This window comes from Bos grunniens, chromosome 16, assembly GCF_055505025.1.
Source record: "Bos grunniens cultivar Pamir isolate PY7600 chromosome 16, Bosgru_T2T1.0, whole genome shotgun sequence".
Classification (NCBI taxonomy): Eukaryota; Metazoa; Chordata; class Mammalia; order Artiodactyla; family Bovidae; genus Bos; species Bos grunniens.
This window is the reverse complement of record NC_141180.1, coordinates 67,276,373-67,294,966: the sequence shown is the minus strand read 5'-3', so window position 1 is coordinate 67,294,966 and position 18,594 is coordinate 67,276,373. Positions and strand designations below refer to the sequence as shown.

Sequence of the window (18,594 nt, the reverse complement as noted above, 5' to 3'; positions counted from 1 at the left end):
AGGCTAAACAGTATTTCCAAAGTAAGTATATTTTAAGATGGATATTCCACATATCTATTAAGGAAATGTTGAATGAATGAATAGAATGTGTACCTGTAAACGTTCAGAGACATATGCTTGAATGTAATATAAATATTATATTTATTTTAAAGTTGGAGTAGATAGCTCTATTAAAATCATGTAAAAGTACTATATTTAGTGGTGAGATAAAATATACTGTAATTATTGTTTGAAAGGATATTTGAAATTCAGTAACATTGCTATAAATTGTTACAATTATGCATAAATGTGGCCCAGGACCAAAATTTATTTTTAATTATTTTTTTTCTTTGAGATATTACTGTCATGTAATATATATGACCTTAAGGTATACAGTATATGTATATGTATAAATTTAGTATATGTATAAATTGAAAATGATTACCATAAGTTTAGTTAAAACTTACATCTCAAATGGAATCACTTTTAAAGTAATTGTATGTATAGTTCAACATATTGCAGTTAGTTCATTGGTGAACTTTTATGACTAAATGAATTGAGAAATGGCTCACTAAATCATATAGCGAACCAAAAATAATTAATGCTTTTTCTACGTTAGCTATCAAAATGAGTTTTTTGTATCTAAAATGTGTTTATTATGTGTACAAAGAACTTTCAGAAACAAAACATAAACTGAACATATCTGTGAAAAGAAGAGAGGCGAAAAGCAAAGGAGAAAAGGAAAGATATATGCATCTGAATGCAGAGTTCCAAAGAATAGCAAGAAGAGATAAGAAAGCCTTCTTCATCGATCAATGCAAAGAAATAGAGGAAAACAACAGAATGGGAAAGACTAGAGATCTCTTCAAGAAAAATCAGAGATATCAAAGGAACATTTCATGCAAAAATGGGCTCAATAAAGGACAGAAATGGTATGGAGCTAACAGAAGCAGAAGATATTAAAAAGAGATGGCAAGAATACATAGAAGAACTGTACAAAAAAGATCTTCATGACCCAGATAATCATGATGGTGTGATCACTGACCTAGAGCCAGACATCCTGGAATGTGAAGTCAAGTGGGCCTTAAAAAGCATCACTATGAACAAAGCTAGAGGAGGTGATTGAATTCCAGTTAGCTATTCCAGATCCTGAAAGATGATGCTATGAAAGTGCTGCACTCAACATGCCAGCAAATTTGGAAAACTCAGCAGTGGCCACAGGACTGGAAAAGGTCAGTTTTCATTCCAATGCCAAAGAAAGGCAATGCCAAAGAATGCTCAAACTACCACACAATTGCACTCATCTCACATGCTAGTAAAGTAATGCTCAAAATTTTCCAAGCCAGGCTTCAGCAATATGTGAACCGTGAACTTCCTGATATTCAAGATGGTTTTAGAAAAGGCAGAGGAACCAGAGATCAAATCGCCAACATCTGCTGGATCATGGAAAAAGCAAGAGAGTTCCAGAAAAATATCTATTTCTGCTTTATTGACTATGCCAAAGCCTTTGACTGTGTGGATCACAATAAACTGTGGAAAATTCTGAAAGAGATGGGAATACCAGACCACCTGACCTGCCTCTTGAGAAATCTGTATGCAGGTCAGGAAGCAACAGTTAGAACTGGAAATGGAACAACAGGCTGGTTCCAAATAGGAAAAGGAGTACGTCAAGGCTGTATATTGTCACCCTGCTTATTTAACTTCTATGCAGAGTACATCATGAGAAATGCTGGACTGGAAGAAACACAAGCTGGAATCAAGATTGCCGGGAGAAATATCAATAACCTCAGATATGCAGATGACACCACCCTTATGGCAGAAAGTGAAGAGGAACTAAAAAGCCTCTTGATGAAAGTGAAAGTGGAGAGTGAAAAAGTTGGCTTAAAGCTCAACATTCAGAAAATGAAGATCATGGCATCTGGTCCCATCACTTCATGGGAAATAGATGGGAAAACAGTGGAAACAGTGTCAGAGTTTATTTTTCTGGGCTCCAAAATCACTACAGATGGTGACTGCAGCCATGAAATGAAAAGATGCTTGCTCCTTGGAAGGAAAGTTATGACCAACCTAGATAGCATATTCAAAAGCAGAGACATTACTTTGCCAACAAAGGTTCGTCTAGTCCAGGCTATGGTTTTTCCTGTGGTCATGTATGGATGTGAGAGTTGGACTGTGAAGAAGGCTGAGCACCGAAAAATTGAAGCTTTTGAACTGTGGTGTTGGAGAAGTCTCTTGAGAGTCCCTTGGACAACAAGGAAATCAAACCAGTCAATTGTAAAAGAAATCAGTCCTGAATATTTCCAATGAATATTGGAAAGACTGATGCTAAAGCTGAAGCTCTAATACTTTGGTCACCTGATGAAAGGGAACTGACTCCTTAGCAAATCTTTCCCTGATGCTGGGAATGATTGAAATTAGGGAAAGATTGAAGGCAGGAAAAAAAGGGGATGACAGAGGATGAGATGGCTGGATGGCATCACTGACTCGATGGACGTGAGTCTGAGTGAACTCCGGGAGTTGGTGATGGACAGGGAGGCCTGGCGTGCTGCAATTCATGGGGTCGCAAAGAGTCGGACACGACTGAGCGACTGATCTGATCTGATGATACATTATTCAGCCTTATGTCTAGACCCTTTTTCATGCATCTAGTTCAAAATACTTTAGATAGATTCTAGAACGATGTTAACAATTTCTAATATTCTGTGATATTTTCAGCAATATTGAGCTTAGACAGTTATATAAGCTTTAAAAATGGAGGTGTGTTAACATTCAATTCAGATTCTTTTTGTGGTAAGCAAATTTTCAGAACTCATGAAACAAAATAAAGGACTATCATATACTACAATGTATCCTCTAATCTTAAATGAGATACAAAGAAGTATTGTAAAAAGTCTGTACAGTGATTAATATTTTTGTGGACATAATGGACATGGTTTTGGTTGGACTCCAGGAGTTGGTGATGGACAGGGAGGCCTGGCATGCTGCAGTTCATGGGGTCGCAAAGAGTCAGACACAACTGAGCGACTGAACTGAACTGATATGTTACTGAAGGTAACATTATTAAGTTTTTAAAATAATTCACATGTTCATATGTAAGAATGTAAAAATAATGTTAGGATATAAACAAATAGATGCATTTTAAGCAACTTGCAAATAACAGATGCCTTTTTATTTACTTTTTATCCCATTTCCACAGAAGATGGGATAAAATACTTCCTGCATTTTTCATTTATCTAATGTGTTTAATCTCACTGCTTCTCTCTTCTTATTGCGGCATGATGCTTGGGAGTTATTACTAAAACAGAGTTTATTTGAATTTATAATCTTCTACTCAAGAATTACTATGTTCGTAAGAGAAATTTGCAATGTATAGACACCCACCTTCTATTGTTCTCTATTTTACAGAAAGAGAGGTGCTAGGATTTGCAGTATATCCCTATACTGTACACAGCTTCATCATACCCCCACCAATTGTATAATATACAATGAAAGGAAAATATGATTAGGGAAATCATTCTCTTAATTTCCAGTTCCGTTATTGGGCAAATTGTCTTATTCTATATCTCTTTAGATGGTGACTGCAGCCATGAAATTAAAAGACGCTTACTCCTTGGAAGGAAAGTTATGACCAACCTTGATAGCATGTTCAAAAGCAGAGACATTACTTTGCCAACAAAGGTTCGTCTAGTCAAGGCTATGGTTTTTCCCGTGGTCATGTATGGATGTGAGAGTTGGACTGTGAAGAAGGCTGAGTGCCGAAGAATTGATGCTTTTGAACTGTGGTGTTGGAAAAGACTCTTGAGAGTCCCTTGGACTGCAAGGAGATCCAACCAGTCCATTCTGAAGGAGATCAGCCCTGGGATTTCTTTGGAAGGAATGATGCTAAAGCTAAAACTCCAGTACTTTGGCCACCTCATGCGAAGAGTTGACTCATTGGAAAAGACTCTGATGCTGGGAGGGATTGGGGGCAGGAGGAGAAGGGGACGACAGAGGATGAGATGGCTGGATGGCATCACTGACTCGATGGACGTGAGTCTGAGTGAACTCTGGGAGTTGGTGATGGACAGGGAGGCCTGGCATGCTGCAATTCATGGGGTCACAAAGAGTCGGACACGACTGAGTGACTGATCTGATCTGATATCTCTTTAGAGACTCATTTCCATGTAAAGGAAAAAAAAAAAACGGTAGATTAAAACACTTTCAGAAGACTTTTCAAATAAACAGAAAGAAAAATACATTTATTATTCACTGGGAAAAAAAAAAGTATGGAAAATAATTTTTCTGTGAAGTTTGTTTTTAAAAGTGAAGAGAAATATTTTCCAAAAGCAACCCTCCCCCAACTTGATCTAATAGCTCTTTGACCAGAACAGGATCTCGTGGGCACTCCTAACTTCAGGGGTGGGGGCTGGTAAATAGCTAACCTGTTCATGGAGATGGCCATTGGATGACACATAGAGAAAGTTTGCTTAGTCAACCAAATAGCACAGTACTTCACATCTTGATTGACTCCAGTCCATGCATCAAGTCAGTGTCTAAACACTCTTTCCTCCAGGGCTTGTCTCTTGGCCCTTAGATCTGGCAAGGCCCTCTCTTCTATGCTTCCATATTATATGAGACATTCTTATTCTGTCATAATATTTCTAACAGCAAATTTAAGAACTCATTTGTCAACATTTCATTAGACGCTAAACACCTTGGAAAGACTGTTGTTGCTCAATAATAAAGAGCTAGAGTAAAGCACAAATTGAACATAAAACAATCATTTAAGACATGTTTCCCAGAAAAGAATGAGGGAACTAAAAATGAATGAACAGCTATTTAAAATACTTGGAACAACTTAGGTACTTACTAATTTTAGCTTCTTTCCTTTTTGCTCTATTTCTTTAACTTTTCAAATTTATAAAACTTCGGAACATGAAAAAGATGAGATTTGAAGAACCTAAAAGAATTTTAAGTGGTATCTAAAGCATATTCATACATACTCATGTTCAGTTACTTTAGTTATGTCCAACGGTTTGCCATCTCATGGACTATAGCCTGCCCAAACTCCTCTGCCCATAAGATTTCCCAGGCAGGAATACTGAAGTGGGTTTCCCTGCCTTCCCGCAGGGGATTTTCCAACCTAGGGATCAAACCCGTGTCTCCTGCATTGCAGGAGGGCTCCTTACCACTGAGCTACCAAGGAAGAGTTAAAGCATAATTTGCAGTAATTTGGATTCAGAATTCACTTTTTTTGAGTTCTAGTTTCAAATCTTACTTAAGAGGTAATAGAGGCACCTAGCTTATAGGGTTGTTACAGAGAATAAATGAGATAATTCAAGTTAAATAATATCCCTATAATACTAGATAAGCAATGAATATACACGAGGTCAGTTTTTTTTTTTTTTTTTTCAGATTTTAAGGCAACTCTATTAAAGTAGACCCAACAGAGTGAATGGACTGCTTGCCCTTTCATCATAATTATATGACGTTATTTACCTAATGAATCTGACTTTCTCTTTTCAACTTACGAAGATGAACAACTGAAGTGAGGGTGAACTCAAAAGAGTTGTGAAAGTTTTATCCTTAGTGACTCAAATTACAGAAGAATAAATCCTGATGATTAATCTATTCTTGGAGTTTTATACTTATTAATAACCTTAGCCAAGCAATTGAAAATCTGCTCATCAGTTTTGCAGATGATACTAAATTAGGCAAGGTTGTTAATGACTCTGAAAGTGCGAAGTGTGATTTTAAATGAATTTGAAAAATTGTAAATGAGTATTCTTTTCCAAAAGCTTAAATAAATAATACATTCATGCTGACTTCATTTATTTATTTATTTTAGGACCAGAAAGCAGAATGAACATATATTACGGGAATATTAGCCAGACAAAAGCACGAAAGAATGGAATGAAAGACAAAGATAGGTAGAAGAGGAAAAATGTGAGTTAACATTTTTTTTCTTTTTCCAAAAAAAAGTTTTAAAAATGAAGTTCAAAATTGTGTTGAATACACATTTTCCTAGATATTTTTACATTATTATTTTGACTTTCTCTTTCCTTAGCAACTAACCAATATGCATGAGTTGAATACACTCTTACTAGCTTAAATTACTCAGTCTCTTGAAAAGTGACTTCACCAGCTGCTGTCTTTTACTCCCTCCATTCTGTTGAAAGTACTCTTGCTAACATCATTTGTGCCCTCAATAAAGAAACCTTTTTATCATATACTGTATTTGTTCATCTCTCGAATAAATCTTAGACTCACTTGGCTGTATTATGACGCAGCTGTTATACAGAGGCTGTGAATTAAGGATGAGTTTCTCGTTTTAATAGACGTTGTGTTTCTGACAGGTTGAAGCTCGAAGGCATAGATTTTCCGTGGTATTGTACAACTCTCTAAAGAGCACTTTGGTAATTTAGAAGGTATTATTGTCATTACAGTGCTTGGGGAGTACCGTTGGCCAGGAGTGGAAGGGTGCCCAGGGCATTGTAGAGCACAGGATAATGCTTCACTTCTTTCAGTTGTTATAAACTAAGTTTAAATACCCTACTGGACATTCATGTGCAGGGATTTGTGAAAAACAAACAAAACCCTCTTCAAATCATGAACCTAGAAGCTCACTCTTTTACCACATAAGCACAAATAATGTTTCAGGATACACTGAATTTCCAAAGATTATACTAATTCTGCCTCTGGGGAAGCAGCTCAGGCTTTTTCTACCTTTGGGGTGGAAGGGGGTGCTTTCAGTCTCCTACCTTGAGGGAATGTCTAGGATTGAGATTTGTTGTGTTAGGGGCTTTTTTTTTTTTTCCCCCTAATAGTTGTTTAGTTCAACTTTTACTGAGGATATAATTAGGAATCAAAAATTGTCCCTGTCCTCAAGGTGCTCATTGTCAAGTATGGGAGACAAACAAGGGGAAGTGCTAGGATGGCATACACACAGAGAACTGTGGGATCCCTGCAGGGATTGCAGAGGGGAGGGTCAAGTCATGGTAGACGTGTCAGAAGGCCGGATGAAGGCAGTCGTGGTAGACGTGTCAGAAGGCCGGATGAAGGCAGTGGAGGTTAGCCTTTGGCTGAGACCTGATGGTTTCAGGTAGGAAGGGAGGAAGGCCTGATGGAACCCTGTGTGCAAAGACAGGAGGCAGGACAGAATGCAGTGTTTTCAGGCCCATGGTGGTCCTGGGGTGAGTATAAAGCAGTAAGAAATGGATATACCATTTGACAGAAAGAAAGAATGAATATTGACTCTACATCTACTAATTACTTTATATCATGATTGACTCTGTACTCAGCTTTTGCATTTCCTAAGGAACTATTTGTAATTTTTTTTTTCCAGTCATCTCCATGTTACTTATGGAATTATTATCAGACCTGTCACTGATGAAACATGTTTGGAAAAGTTATTAGGAGAACCCATTCAAACCAATCTGAATTTGTACTTGTCACACGTATGGTGATTCTACATTGAGGTGCAAACAACTGGCTACTTTATTATATATTCTGATTAATCCACCTTAAGCATTTATTTAGTGAAATATGTATTATTTTATTATAAAATACTTTTTGATTTCATAATAGTATTTATATGATTATATTAATTTTAATGGTGGTTGTGTAAGTCATACCATCTTTAATACAATTTTATGAATGCATAGAGTTGTATGGAGTACTTGTTATTATAAGAGATTTTGTTGAAGCTGAGTGCCAAGGCTATAGGTTAAGATAATGCTATTTTGAGCAGTATTGTTACTGGAGATCCTCTAAAGGAAAGATCATCCCTGTCAATCAGTAGGGGACTCCCCATTTAGGAACTCTTGTCTGGAAGACGAACCTTAGACAGGAGTAAAAGACCTCTGTTGCTCTGAGAATAAGAATACACATGAGATTGTTTTTATTTGGGGGTAAATATGTTTTCTGCCAAACAGAAGCAGATAGAGATTTAGACAGGGAGGTCTCCATGTTGTAGGTCACAAACTAAAAGTCACGTTAAGGAGTTGCTTATTGTTGGCTGTGCTTATTTACCTTTTCCTGATCCACAAACTTTAGTAATGTTTAGAAAATCTCAACTGTGCTGGAATGCATCAAGAAAAGTACCCTATTTGTGTACTTGGAGTATATTACTTACAGGGAGGAAACGCTCTCTTAATCCAGTTTAAATAGTAGCAAGAAAGGTGCCTTACAGAATAAGAAAGGAATGCTAAGATCCATTTCTTATATTTCTTATTATTTACTCCTTACAACTTTAAGGAGCATGGTATGAAAGTCTTAAGGGTGCTAGCCAAATTCCTTACCCTCTCCAAATTAACAGATTGATTACAAATAGCCAGTTGTCTCTTCTTCTAAGTCTGGCTGTTAGGACATTCATTTCCTTTTTTGCTTCATTTCTTCTCAGTCTCCATCAGTGATTTCTTTTTTCGTGTCACACTTTTAAATAGTGGTGCTTCCAGTCTCCTAGTCACAGTCTTATTATTTTTCCCCATAATATATCCTCATCATGAGAAATCTTATATGCATGAGTTCCTCTAAAATCTAAACCCTGATGATGAAATGTAAATACTTAATTATTGAGTTCTACATTTATTTTTTCCAATTTTCCATTATGCATCTTTATCTAGATTTACCAAAGCTACTTCAAACCAAACAATTTATTCTGCTTTGTTATCCAGCTTTTCACTCCCCCCAAGTGGTACCTCATCCCGCATAGCCTGTCTATTAATCTCTCAATAACTACTCCCCCCACCCCTCATTGTAAAATAAGTAAGTTACTGAATTCTCTGGCTGCACCTCCTGATTATCCATGAGATTTCCAATTTCTCTTCATCCCCATTGTCATGGACTATAATAATACATTCATAAATATTTTCCTGTGTTCTAACTGAATCTCCTTCTCTGTGTCCTCTTTATCTGATTTAAAAAATGTGTGTGTGTGTGTGTGTGTTCAGTTACATCTGTCTCTTTGTGACCCCATGGACTCTAGACCACCAGGCTCTTCTGTCCATAGGATTTCTCAGGCAAGAATACTAGAGTGGAGTCCCATTTCCTTCTTCTGGGGTTCTTCCCAGCATAGGGATCTAACCCATGTCTCTTGCATCTCCTGCATTGGCAGGGAGACTCTTTACCTCTGGCCACCAGGGAAGCCCAATTTCTAAACTAGGATGTAGAAAATGATCCAACAGAAAACAAAAATATTATCAATCCTGTGGCAGTTTTACTAAGGCCACAAGTTCTTTTTCACCCCTGCCACTGAGAGGCGAGATATATGTCTATCCCCTGAAGCTGTGACCTGTGACCATTAGAATATGCAGAAGTGATACTCTGCTGGTTTCAGATCCATAAAAATGGAGGTTTTTTTTTTTTTTTTTTTTTTGGTTAAGAGCAGGTTATCTCTCTAGGAAAAATCATGGCTTTACAACTTCTAAAACCCTGGGATTGGGGGCAGGAGGAGAAGGGGATGACAGAGGATGAGATGGCTGGATGGCATCACTGACTCGATGGACGTGAGTCTGAGTGAACTCCGGGAGTTAGTGATGGACAGGGAAACCTGGCATGCTGCGATTCATGGGGTCGCAAAGAGTCGGACACGACTGAGCGACTGATCTGATCTGATCTGATATATGCTTTATTTTTTCAGAACAGATTTAGATTCATAGCAAAATTGCGAAGAAGGTATAGAGATTTCCCATATACCACCTGCTCCCACCATGCACTGTTGTTGTTTAGTCGCTCAGCTGTGTCTGACTCTTTGTGACTCCATGGACTGCAACGTGGGAGGCTTCCCTGTCTTTCACCATCTTCCAGAGTTTGCACAAACTCATGTCCATTGAATCAGTGATGCCATCCAGCCATCTCATCCTGTGCCACCGCCTTCTCCTCCTGCCTTCAAGTCTTTCCCAGCATCAGGGTCTTTTCCAGTGAATCTGCTCTTCACATCAGGTGGCGAAAGTATTGGAGTTTCAGCTTCAGCATCAGTCCTTCCAATGAATATTTAGGACTGATTTTGTTTAGGATTGACTGGTTTGATTTCCTTGCTGTCCAAGAGACTCTCAAGAGTCTTCTCCAATACCACAGTTCAAAAGCTTCAATTCTTTGGAGTTCAACTTTCTTTAGGGTCCAACTCTCACATCCGTACATGACTACTGGAAAAACCATAGCTTTGACTATATAGACCTTTGTTGACAAAGAGATGTATGTGCTTTTTAATATGCTGTCTAGGTTTGTCATAACTTTTCTTGCAAAGGGCAAGAATAGCCTCCCCTATTATTAACATCCCCAACAAGAATAGTACATTTGTTATTAATACAATTGATGATCCTACACTGGAAACATCATTATCACCCAAAGTCCATAGTTTAGATTAGAGTTCATTCTTGTAGTTGTGATATTATATAGGTTTGGACAAATCTATAATGACAGATAACTGCCTTGATAGTATCATGAAAAATATTTTCACTGTCCTAAAATTTGTGTCATTTACTTTTGAGATTTTTTTCAGTCTTTATCCAAGCTTATATGCTTGTCTTAGTTTCCCAGAGGTTTCACACCTTTTTTTAACCCCATGCTTTTTAACCTCACATCTTGAGTACTATCACATTTAACTTTGAATTGCTCCAGTCTTTGTATTTGTCCTTTTTCAGAATCTTGACATATACAGTTGGCCTCATTTTTGTCTGTTTATTGATATTAACATTCATTTGTATTTCTAACATGCCACTCTAAATCCTACTAGGGAAATCTGGAGTGAGATATTGTAAATGCCAGGAACATAAACCACTCAAATTCTGAGTAGTCTAATTCTCCTCGTGATTCAAGCAACATCTCTAATCCAGGTCCAGAATCTACCTCCTGAATTTCAACCTGTCTCCCTTCTAGTTCACACTATTCCATGTAAATCATCCTTGGTGTTGTACTTCTCTAAAGAGTCTCTTAAAGCAGAGCTCCCCAACCCCTAGGCTGCAGACCAGTCTGTGGCCTGTTAGCAACGGGGCCTCCTAGCAGGAGGTGATCAGTGGGCAAGGGGGCAAGGGTTCATTACTGCTCCCCATCACTCACATTGCTGCCTGAACAACCCCTGCCCTCAGTCAGTGGAAAAACTGTCCTCCACTGGTCCTTGGTGCCAAAAAGCTTGGGGACTGCTGCCTTAAAGCAAACTGCCTCTTCTTTAAGGAGTAGTCAGCATTCAAGGCACTTAGAGATCTGGATCTGAAATTGCAGCATCAGTTAGCATAACTCAACATATTCTTACTGAGATGAAACTTCAGATTTATAATAATTTAGAAAGTCACAGGAGACATGCAGAAATAGATTTTATACAGTTCAACCTAAGTGTAATATGTGGAAGCAGACACTAGTTGGACTTATGGATGAGTTTTCAATCTCATTTCTTTTGTCTTTTCTCCTCTGCTTTTTGTCTCATTTTCTGTTACACACCAACCTCCCACCAATAATCCTTTTAAAATGAGCAAGAGACCCACATACCATCCCAGCTTGTGACCCTCACCAAGAGACCCCACATATTAGAATCACTTGAGAAAATTGTTGTTATTGAGCAATGAGACTCCTATCTTAAAAAATATCTCCTAATATTCATAGATAGAGTGGCCATAATACACTGAGAAAGCGCTCTCATAAAAATAGGGAGCAGTTGGTTGAAATACTGCAGTGCTCATTTAATTAGGATTTTCAGGATAAAAGTCGTCCCATCTAGGCTTATAGAAACTTTCCTGTGTGGTTTTGGTGTATTTTATTTTTGATGCAATAGCAGTGAGAAACCAGATGGCAAAAACTGAGAAACTACCTATTTTAGGATAATAGATAACATGACAGGAGGCTTAATTTTTAATATGAACGATGGTGGTTGTTTATCACACAATCTGAGAATACGTTTAACACAATATGAGTTTTCTTGCTCATAATCTTGTAAGACGTGCCACTTCCTACCACCCTTAGAAAAGCTAAAGGAACCCTGCCAGTGGGGCATTCTAAATGTTTGTTATAAACACCCCCCCTCCCAAATTCTGCAATAGTATAGCCTGTTGTCAGGCATGTCAAGGTAATCTGAGAGAGGCTGACACTATGACTGCCATTGTACTAGGGGATATTTATGGGATGTTATAAACTCTGGCTTAGTTCTGTCAGCAATTGCTGAGTTAAGCGGTCTGCAGTCAATAGTACATTCTTACTCGAAGAGCAACCTGACTGCATTCGTTGTAAGCTCAGCAACTCAGATTAACAATCTTCCTCAATTTAAACACATGTCCTTTGCCATAATGGTGTGCCATGGGTCTCTGGAGTTCCTGGTGTTTTTTAATCAGAAGCCCTGATGGCCTTTGTCCTGGACTACAATTCTTAGGATTTTTTATAGCAGTTGGCTTACTGTCCAGTACAATAAAGATAATGTCTTCAGCTGGGGCAAAATTAGGATGGTTAGCTTTCCAACCAGTATACAAGACTGGGGTTTCCTAAACTTTGGCATTCTCCCTGATCCCTGGGCACTGCCTCCAGGAGACTTAGGGCAGCAGGGGAGTCAGTGTGAAAATGAAGTTCATACCACTTGTTATTCTGTGAGTAATAAACCCCTTTGTCTCTACCCCAAGAGGCATGTGTCTTCTTCTACTATTAAAGAAATTTTGGTTACAACATCCCACGTCCACTTAGGATTTGGCCTTGAATGTAAAATAAGATGAGGGGCAGGGACTCTGGGCAGAAACACTTCTGAGTATAAGAAACACTGTAAAAAATATCAGAGCCACAGCTCACTTCCTTTCCTGGCACAGCACATTTAGGGACTGAGAAGTTGCAACATAAGAGATTTTTGAAAAGAAAGATACACATTTCCCTACTGATCACAGCATGGTTACCATGCAGATGATGTGGACAGGAGGACTGACAGTTGATCCTTCATAGGCACATGGAGTCTTGCAGTGCCATGGGGCTTTGGGAACCAGTGTAAGGACACCAAAGGATAATTCCCAATAATGTGAAGTTACCTGACCCAAAGTCATGTGGACTCTCAATTGTCTATTTTAGATATCTTACCTCATTCCCTTTTTTTCTTGCATGGTCTCCAATGAGAAGTCTGCTGTAATACTTATCCTTGTACCTTCATACTTTTTTACTTTTTTTAATTTCAGGAATTATTTCTTTGCCTGTGATTTCCTGGAGTTTTAATGTAATATCCCCCAGGTAGGATAGTTTCTTATTTGTTGTTTGTTTGTTTTTCAGCCCTGCTTGTTGTTGTCTTAGTTTTCTGGATATGTCCTATGGTGTCATTATTTGTAAGCAGTTCTCACATTACTACTTCAAATATTCAATTTTTTTCTCATCATTCTGTTTTCCAATTATGATTTTATAATATTCTTTAAAACTCTCCTACAATTATTTGGTGTTCTGTTCTCCATGTCTGTGTTTTATCATGAATTTTCTTCTTAGAACATCAATTTTGGATGTTCCTGTTGAATTGTATTCAAGCTTATGATTCCTGGTTCATATCAAGTCTACTGGTGATCTTGTTAATCTTTATTTCTGTTATGCTGTTTTGATTTATAACATTGCCTTTAGATTCTTAAGTTTTCATCTTTCTGCTGACATTACTTATCTGTTCTTGTAAGTTTATTTTTTTATCTTAGAGCTCTTAGCATATTAATTATGCCCAGTTAAATTTTCCATTATTATTCCAACATCTTTCTCATATATGAATCTGATTCTGATGGTTACTTTGCTTCTTCAAAGGACTTTCTTTTTCTTTTCACTTGCCTTGTTATTTTTGATGAAAGTCAGGCATGTAGCAGTGCGGGGAGCTGGTGGGAGGCACTCCACCCATGGCAAAGGTCATGAGGAAGGAGGCCCAACATACGCAAAGGCGAGATTGAGCCTCAGGAGTCCCCCTGGAAATCCTCGAGCATCTACCCCCATAACCAGAGCCTGCCTACTTTACTACTTTGTCCTCTCACCTACACCTCTGACTTTACAGGGGGCTGTCCCCTACCACCTCTTTTGGAGAAGGAGTTAACTTAGAGCTCCAGTTAATAATAATTCCTGGGCATGACAGGAGTATTTCAACCTACAAACTCCTCTGAAGGTTCTCTAGCCTGCCTGACAGGCTCGTCCAGCCACATGTGATTGCTCACAGCCTCCCAACCGTGAGGCTGTGAGATGCTTTAAACCTTAAGGCATGAGATGCTTTAAACCTTCTAAAAAGAGGTTCTTAAGAGAAGTTAGAAAATTATTAGTATAAGTATAGTGGGCTGATTAGAAATTGTATTGGTGAAGGGTTTTTCATTTGTTGAGCCAATGTTTACTGCTAAGTCTCCACATCCCCTGTCCTTATACACATTAATGAATATATAGAAGAAATAAGTATTAACTTTTGATATAAATCACGTTAGACCTTAGGCCAAGTAAATTCTTTCCTTAACTAAAACCCACTACACCCTCACCGTATAGGAATGTAACTTTATTTGGGTGGCGTCTGTTTTAAGAATAATCACCCCTGGAGAAATAAGTGTTGACTGACCGCTGTCACAAGGAGAGGGTCATAAATTGTCAGCAGGCCCCCCTGGCCAGAAGATGATGTAACACCCCTAAGACCTCTGTATACATTTGTGTGAAGCACCTGACTTTAATAAAAGTCAGGACTGCTGTCCCCACGTGACTTTTGTATAACATCTCAGTGTATAAAAACAGACTCTGGAAAATAAAGAATTGGGATCAGTTCCTCGAAAGACTGGTCTCCCCATGTGTCTCTCTCTCTCAAACTCTGGCTGAGTCTCCATCTGGAGTGCAGAACCCACCATGCTTACTAATTATGCCTGGGCTTCTAAGATCCGACCGGGGAGGCCTCAGTGTCTCCTCTCCTTCGGGAGAACGGAAGGATGCCTGCGGCCTACGTAAGTGGTGCAAACTTCTTGTCTTGAAGTTTTATTGGTCTCCCACATAAACCAAGCTACTCAGCCTCTTTTCTCCACTGAACTTTCCTACTGAGCTATCCTCATTCTATTACTCTTTATATCTCTAATTAATATCTAATTGAAGCTATTGTATCCTGATCCTCGCCGACGCCGTCCCCACTTCGAACTCCCTGGATCAGCCGGGGCTGGACCCTGGCATAGCAGGTAATGGAAAATGTGTAAAATAGGATTTCAGTGTGAAGATATATGTTAAGCCAGCTAGGAACTGAGTTGTGTTTAATATTTGCCTGTAGCTACAGGTGCCAGAGATATCACAAGCATTTAGTGTCCTTGTTTTTGTCTTCATATTAACTTTGTGCTTTCCTAAGTACTCTTTCTTAGAAGGATGCTGCACGTTACAGCTTTCAGTTGTAACCCATTGCTACGATACTAGAGACCTGCTAGTGTGGTGTTGAGTTTTGAAGACAAAGCAGGACATTCTTTAATCTTATAATAAGCCTCATCTTTCAGTCAACCAATTAGGCTGGGACTTTCACAAGTGTTTCTGCTGTGAAAACACCCATCTTCCCTCACTTCCAGTTTCTTACTCCCTTCCCTGGCTGCATCAAGTCTATTTCCTTGATACCTATGCATTTTTCTCCCCTTTAATTGGGGCCAGAGGACTAAGGGAGCTGGAAAGGGAGCAGTGTCCTTTTACCAGCTGAGATAAGGCTTTGCTCCTGAGAAGGAAGTCTTTCTCCATGGAGAGTGAAAGAAAGAAAGAAAGAAAGTGAAGTTTCTCAGTCACGTCTGACTTTTTGCAACCCCACGGACTGCAACCTACCAGGCTCTTCCGTCCATGGGATTTTCCAGGCAAGAGTACTGGAGTGGGTTGCTATTTTCTTCTCCAGGGAAAATCTTCCTGACCCAGGGATCAAACCCCAAACCCCAGTCTCAGTCTCCTGCATTGTAGGCATACGCTTTACCATCTGAACCACCAGGAAGCTCACCCATGGAGAGTAGCCTTTTGTTATGAAAACATCTCTAGGAGAATTTCACAGTGACTACTCTTACCCTTCCCTTGCTATCAACAAGAAGTTTGTTTCTCACATTATACTATCTGACTGGGTTCCTGAAAGTAAAGCACTCAAGCGTGGGTCTCTCTAGTACTACAGCTTTAAAGCAATTCTTGATCTTATATCAGTGTACATGCAACCTCCAGCAATTAATCAAAATCACCATTTATGTGTTCCTAGCAGTTTATGGCTCCATTCGCTTCTGCTCTGGGTAAGCAGATCTTAGCTGTGACTCTCTGGATGTACTTTCTCCCTGGTTTGGGTTGTAGTTTTGAGGTAACACTTTGCCTGTGACCTTAGTTCTCTGATGATTTAGGACACATTTTGATATTCAGTTTGTTAAGTTTTTTCTCAATTTAAGGTTGGGAGTGATGGTTTCCAAGCAGAAACTTGAAGTCTAAAAATCATGTCTTAATTTTTAAAATAATTTTTCTGTATCCCTACAAAATAAATAACTAATATATATTCTTCAGGTAAACAAGATTTAAGAAAATATAAAGTCCCTCCACTCCCACAAAAATATGAATTTGCCATTTTCTTGGAAAATATCACATCATTTTTGCCAACTCTTCTCCTACACTTTAAAATAACTTGTCTTTCTTTTAATTCCTCTGAATCAACCATCCTGTTTCATCTTTTTTTAAAATTAATTAATTTATTTTAATTAGAGGATAATTACTTTACAATATTGTGGTGGTTTTTGCCATGCATCGACATGAATCATCCACAGATATCCCATTCCCATCTTTTTCTACTCCTAGAAACTGTAATAAAGTGCAAATTTGACAATCATTGGCATTAAAGACAATGTAAGCAGTCACCTGCACAGTTTGGAAGTGCACAGGTTCAGGAATCCCTCTGCAAGCATGTCAGACCAAAGCCCACTGTGTGCTGGACACTTCTTTGACCCTGTGTACAAAAAATATGGTAGAAAGACATATTTACTAGATTGTGAAGAGAATTGACCAAAATAATTAAAGAGATGAGCAGTATAGATTGTGGGGAAAGATGAAAAGATTTTAATTCTTTTGTTTGAAAGTGAGCATTTGTAACTTGGACCTGAGATTACAAAGCAATGAAACAGTATAGTAGATTAAAGGACAGTGCTTTGATTCCTACAAATATTCAAGGAGAATAGAGATTGTGATCTTTTAAAAGATTTGTATGTATTATATAGTTTTTTCTAAAGAGGAAAATGGGACCTAATCTATTTATGGCTCTTCAAGAATTATAGTTCTGTGAAGCTGACTTAACTCTCTCCCATCACATTCATTTTGACTTTATGTTCTTCAAGATAATTCCATGACCTTAACTTGGCTTTGTAAATAGGTTTCTTCTAATGGGAAAGGAATACATTGATAGAAAACAAGAGGAAGGTTATCTTGGTAATTATAATTCCCATGGTAAATGAATATATTGACATTCTGTTTAACAAATCAGTGTTCTGTGAATTTGGTAAGCCTATGGTAGATTGTTAATAAACATTTTAATCATGGAAAAAGAAGACTTGAAATTAAGGTAACTGACTCTAAGACCTTTAAGGACAAAGATATATGCCACCAAAGGAAATCTGTATATGCAAATAATCTACAACTTGCAAATATAAGCTATATTATTTGTTATTACTTTACATTGGTTATTGGATACTGATGAGGAGATGTGTTGACCTTGGCATATTAGCAATGTCTCAAATGCAACACAACTAACTTAACAAAATGTGATTAGCTAAATGGATTATTAATGTAATCATTGCTGTGGGCACTAATTAAGATGAAAATTAATTTCATGACCTGGTATAAGAAAACAACTAATTACATAAATTATCACCATTATGGAAAACCATTTTCCTTAAGAAGCCACATATTTAAAAGGGTTGTAATAAACCATCTTATAAAAATTATTTTTCATATCTGTCAAGTCATTGTCCATGAATACATATTAAATGCTCATGAGATTTTCTATGACAAATGTTGTGGTTTTCAAAGATATATAGTTATTATTTAGATTTTTTTTTACAATGTTCATTTCAACTAAGTGGAAACTTAAGGAAATTATATACTGTATTATCACATTAAAGTTTTTGCACATGTTAATGTTTATTTTAAAAAATGTGTATGTGTATGAATGCTATACTGATTCTTCTAAGTAGTCAGTTTCTAAATGGATACAAAACAATCCGAGGTACAAGAAACACTTTCCAATTTTACTTAGTTAGAAAAAAACTTCATTTATAGAGCATTCAGTCACTTCTTAAATATTAGATACATTTTCTGAGCTTTATACCAGGAAATAAGAGCACATACATCAAACACAGGTGCCTATTCTGATACTGATAGTACAAAGATCTACCAGGTCCCCACCTTCTAGGAGATTAAAATCCAGTGACACAGACATATTCTTTCAACACAAAGTGATACGTTTTAAAACAAAGTCATTAACATTATAATAAATAATACAAAACAAAGACTACATTAAGAGTTTTATTATTTGCCAGATGTTAAGCAAATTTTGTGAATTATCAAATATTTCTAAACTTCATAAGACAAATGATATTAGTCTCTCAAAAACTGATACCTAAAGAAATTAAGTAATTTACCAATTTATTGATACGCATTACTAGCCAGAATTTGAACCCCAAAGATCTGATGTCAAGAGTACCACCAGTG

The 18,594-nt window shown here is 37.7% G+C and overlaps 1 long non-coding RNA gene across 5 annotated transcripts in view; it reads left to right on the top strand.

The window, feature by feature from the left end:
• The window catches only part of LOC147356952 (uncharacterized), a 785,341-nt gene that overhangs the window by 503,835 nt on the left and 262,912 nt on the right, over positions 1-18,594 (top strand). For 3 of the 5 annotated variants that reach the window (XR_015143672.1, XR_015143673.1, XR_015143671.1), the window contains one exon: positions 5,807-5,904. The exons of 1 other annotated variant lie outside the window; for it this stretch is intronic. This is a non-coding gene — a long non-coding RNA (uncharacterized LOC147356952). Of the gene's footprint in view, positions 1-5,373; positions 5,777-5,806; positions 5,905-18,594 lie in introns of those variants that run through there. One more of the 5 variants, XR_015143674.1, reaches the window with a different exon arrangement.